At 64.2% G+C, this 5,000-nt stretch overlaps 1 non-coding gene across 1 annotated transcript; it reads right to left on the bottom strand.

Moving 5' to 3' along the window:
- Nucleotides 1-1,413: 1,413 nt before the first annotated feature.
- Nucleotides 1,414-1,532, bottom strand: LOC142006643 (5S ribosomal RNA). The gene has a single exon (XR_012643689.1). It is a non-coding gene; the product is annotated as a 5S ribosomal RNA (ribosomal RNA).
- Nucleotides 1,533-5,000: the final 3,468 nt, after the last annotated feature.

Raw genomic sequence — 5,000 nt, forward strand, 5'->3', positions numbered from 1 at the left:
ACCGGGACCCAGGGCCTTCCCCGCTCTCAACAACCTCCACCCACGGTCCCCCTCCACCGGGCTTAATAGTCCACAACCGGGTCCCAGGGCCTTCCCCGCTCTCAACAACCTCCACCCACGGTCCCCCTCCACCGGGCTTAATAGTCCACAACCGGGACCCAGGGCCTTCCCCGCTCTCAACAACCTCCACCCACGGTCCCCCTCCACCGGGCTTAATAGTCCACAACCGGGTCCCAGGGCCTTCCCCGCTCTCAACAACCTCCACCCACGGTCCCCCTCCACCGGGCTTAATAGTCCACAACCGAGACCCAGGGCCTTCCCCGCTCTCAACAACCTCCACCCACGGTCCCCCTCCACCGGGCTTAATAGTCCACAACCGGGTCCCAGGGCCTTCCCCGCTCTCAACAACCTCCACCCACGGTCCCCCTCCACCGGGCTTAATAGTCCACAACCGGGACCCAGGGCCTTCCCCGCTCTCAACAACCTCCACCCACGGTCCCCCTCCACCGGGCTTAATAGTCCACAACCGAGACCCAGGGCCTTCCCCGCTCTCAACAACCTCCACCCACGGTCCCCCTCCACCGGGCTTAATAGTCCACAACCGGGACCCAGGGCCTTCCCCGCTCTCAACAACCTCCCCCCACGGTCCCCCTCCACCGGGCTTAATAGTCCACAACCGAGACCCAGGGCCTTCCCCGCTCTCAACAACCTCCACCCACGGTCCCCCTCCACCGGGCTTAATAGTCCACAACCGGGACCCAGGGCCTTCCCCGCTCTCAACAACCTCCACCCACGGTCCCCCTCCACCGGGCTTAATAGTCCACAACCGAGACCCAGGGCCTTCCCCGCTCTCAACAACCTCCACCCACGGTCCCCCTCCACCGGGCTTAATAGTCCACAACCGGGACCCAGGGCCTTCCCCGCTCTCAACAACCTCCCCCCACGGTCCCCCTCCACCGGGCTTAATAGTCCACAACCGAGACCCAGGGCCTTCCCCGCTCTCAACAACCTCCACCCACGGTCCCCCAAGACGCACGTTCCAAGCCTTAACCCTCAGACCATCCACCCCCCGGGCGGGACCCCACACCCACCTGACCCCAACTCACTCCCACCAAAAACACCACCACCGCCACCGCCTCAACGGCCTGCCCCACCCAGCACTCCCACACACACACCTGCCCCACCAACGCTCCACACACGCTTTCTTCCCTCTCCCCGACCCGACCCAAGCCATCGCACCGCACCGGGTGAGGGCCTAAGCTTCCTCGCCCGCCCCCCCGCCCCCGACACGCAGGCAGGCAGAGGGAAAGGCCTCAGCGCCCCCCAGGACCGTCGCGCCGCCTTGGCCTCACGGCTTCCCTGCTCCCGCACGGCAGACACACGCCCCGCTCTACCCCCGCTGGGGCCAAAAGCTGCCTACGGCACCTGGGATTCCCAGGCGGTCACCCATCCAGGTACTAGCCAGGCCCGGGACGGTTTACCTTCCGAGATCGGACGAGATCGGGGGCATTCGGTCCGGTATGGCCGTAGGCCCCCGCCTCCCCGGGCTTTAGCGTCAGCAGCCTGGCCTCAGTCAGCCGGGCCCAAACAATTAACCCGGAGGCCGGGCCGAGGGAAAACTTCCTCCGAGCCGGCCCAAGGGGAAGGGAGGACGAGGACGCCGGGCCCGGGAGGTGACAGGACGTGCACGTCAGACCCGGGAAGCTGTGCGCCCCGAGGTTAACCCCCGGGCCGGGGCGGGGAGAGAAAAATGTTCTAAGTCCGGTAGGGACAGCAGGTCAACCCCGGTCCGAGGCGGGGAGAGAAATTTTCCAAGTCCGGCAGGGACAGCAGGTCAACCCCGGCCGCCGTAGCAGAGGTTGACCTGGTGTCCGATTCGCTCCCCGGGCACCAGGTCAACCTCGGGCGCTTTAGCGGAGGTTGACCTGGTGTCCGATTCGCTCCCCGGGCACCAGGTCAACCTCGGGCGCCTTAGCAGAGGTTGACCTGGTGTCCGATTCGCTCCCCGGGCACCAGGTAAACCGTGGCCGCTTTCAGCGGAGGTTGACCTGGTGGCCGATCCCCTCCTCGGGCTCCAAGTCCGGCAGGGACAGCAGGTGAACCCCGGCCGCTTTAGCAGAGGTTGACCTGGTGTCCGATTCGCTCCCCGGGCACCAGGTAAACCGTGGCCGCTTTCAGCGGAGGTTGACCTGGTGGCCGATCCCCTCCTCGGGCTCCAAGTCCGGCAGGGACAGCAGGTCAACCCCGGCCGCTTTAGCAGAGGTTGACCTGGTGTCCGATTCGCTCCCCGGGCACCAGGTAAACCGTGGCCGCTTTCAGCGGAGGTTGACCTGGTGGCCGATCCCCTCCTCGGGCTCCAAGTCCGGCAGGGACAACAGGTCAACCCCGGTTCCGGGCGGGGAGAGAAAAATTTTCTAAGTCCGGCAGGGACAGCAGGTCAACCCCGGCCGCCGTAGCAGAGGTTGACCTGGTGTCCGATTCGCTCCCCGGGCACCAGGTCAACCTCGGGCGCCTTAGCAGAGGTTGACCTGGTGTCCGATTCGCTCCCCGGGCACCAGGTAAACCGTGGCCGCTTTCAGCGGAGGTTGACCTGGTGGCCGATCCCCTCCTCGGGCTCCAAGTCCGGCAGGGACAGCAGGTGAACCCCGGCCGCTTTAGCAGAGGTTGACCTGGTGTCCGATTCGCTCCCCGGGCACCAGGTAAACCGTGGCCGCTTTCAGCGGAGGTTGACCTGGTGGCCGATCCCCTCCTCGGGCTCCAAGTCCGGCACGGACAGCAGGTCAACCCCGGCCGCTTTAGCAGAGGTTGACCTGGTGTCCGATTCGCTCCCCGGGCACCAGGTAAACCGTGGCCGCTTTCAGCGGAGGTTGACCTGGTGGCCGATCCCCTCCTCGGGCTCCAAGTCCGGCAGGGACAGCAGGTCAACCCCGGCCGCTTTAGCAGAGGTTGACCTGGTGTCCGATTCGCTCCCCGGGCACCAGGTAAACCGTGGCCGCTTTCAGCGGAGGTTGACCTGGTGGCCGATCCCCTCCTCGGGCTCCAAGTCCGGCAGGGACAACAGGTCAACCCCGGTTCCGGGCGGGGAGAGAAAAATTTTCTAAGTCCGGCAGGGACAGCAGGTCAACCCCGGCCGCCGTAGCAGAGGTTGACCTGGTGTCCGATTCGCTCCCCGGGCACCAGGTCAACCTCGGGCGCCTTAGCAGAGGTTGACCTGGTGTCCGATTCGCTCCCCGGGCACCAGGTAAACCGTGGCCGCTTTCAGCGGAGGTTGACCTGGTGGCCGATCCCCTCCTCGGGCTCCAAGTCCGGCAGGGACAGCAGGTGAACCCCGGCCGCTTTAGCAGAGGTTGACCTGGTGTCCGATTCGCTCCCCGGGCACCAGGTAAACCGTGGCCGCTTTCAGCGGAGGTTGACCTGGTGGCCGATCCCCTCCTCGGGCTCCAAGTCCGGCACGGACAGCAGGTCAACCCCGGCCGCTTTAGCAGAGGTTGACCTGGTGTCCGATTCGCTCCCCGGGCACCAGGTAAACCGTGGCCGCTTTCAGCGGAGGTTGACCTGGTGGCCGATCCCCTCCTCGGGCTCCAAGTCCGGCAGGGACAGCAGGTCAACCCCGGCCGCTTCAGCTGAGGTTGACCTGGTGTCCGATTCGCTCCCCGGGCACCAGGTAAACCGTGGCCGCTTTCAGCGGAGGTTGACCTGGTGGCCGATCCCCTCCTGGGGCTCCAAGTCCGGCAGGGACAACAGGTCAACCCCGGTCCCAGGCGGGAGAGAAAAATTTTCTAAGTCCGGCAGGGACAACAGGTCAACCCCGGTTCCGAGCGGGAGAGAAAAATTTTCTAAGTCCGGCAGGGACAACAGGTCAACCCCGGTCCCAGGCGGCAGAGAAAAATTTTCTAAGTCCGGCAGGGACAACAGGTCAACCCCGGTCCCAGGCGGGAGAGAAAAAATTTCTAAGTCCGGCAGGGACAACAGGTCAACCCCGGTCCCAGGCTGGAGAGAAAAATTTTCTAAGTCCGGCAGGGACAGCAGGTCAACCCCGGCCGCTTTAGCAGAGGTTGACCTGGTGTCCGATTCGCTCCCCGGGCACCAGGTCAACCTCTGGCGCTTTAGCAGAGGTTGACCTGGTGTCAGATTCGCTCCCCGGGCACCAGGTCAACCTCGGTCGCTTTAGCAGAGGTTGACCTGGTGTCCGATTCGCTCCCCGGGCACCAGGTAAACCGTGGCCGCTTTCAGCGGAGGTTGACCTGGTGGCCGATCCCCTCCTGGGGCTCCAAGTCCGGCAGGGACAGCAGGTCAACCCCGGTCCCAGGCGGGGAGAGAAAAAATTTCTAAGTCCGGCAGGGACAACAGGTCAACCCCGGTCCCAGGCTGGAGAGAAAAATTTTCCAAGTCCGGCAGGGACAGCAGGTCAACCCCGGCCGCTTCAGCTGAGGTTGACCTGGTGTCCGATTCGCTCCCCGGGCACCAGGTAAACCGTGGCCGCTTTCAGCGGAGGTTTACCTGGTGGCCGATCCCCTCCTCGGGCTCCAAGTCCGGCAGGGACAACAGGTCAACCCCGGTCCCAGGCGGGAGAGAAAAATTTTCTAAGTCCGGCAGGGACAACAGGTCAACCCCGGTTCCGAGCGGGAGAGAAAAATTTTCTAAGTCCGGCAGGGACAACAGGTCAACCCCGGTCCCAGGCGGCAGAGAAAAAATTTCTAAGTCCGGCAGGGACAACAGGTCAACCCCGGTACCGGGCGGGAGAGAAAAAATTTCTAAGTCCGGCAGGGACAACAGGTCAACCCCGGTCCCAGGCGGCAGAGAAAAAATTTCTAAGTCCGGCAGGGACAACAGGTCAACCCCGGTCCCGGGCGGGAGAGAAAAATTTTCTAAGTCCGGCAGGGACAACAGGTCAACCCCGGTCCCAGGCGGCAGAGAAAAAATTTCTAAGTCCGGCAGGGACAACAGGTCAACCCCGGTCCCAGGCGGGAGAGAAAAATTTTCTAAGTCCGGCAGGGACA

The sequence above is a fragment of the Carettochelys insculpta genome, unplaced genomic scaffold (assembly GCF_033958435.1).
Source record: "Carettochelys insculpta isolate YL-2023 unplaced genomic scaffold, ASM3395843v1 scaffold_0098, whole genome shotgun sequence".
Taxonomy (NCBI): domain Eukaryota; kingdom Metazoa; phylum Chordata; order Testudines; family Carettochelyidae; genus Carettochelys; species Carettochelys insculpta.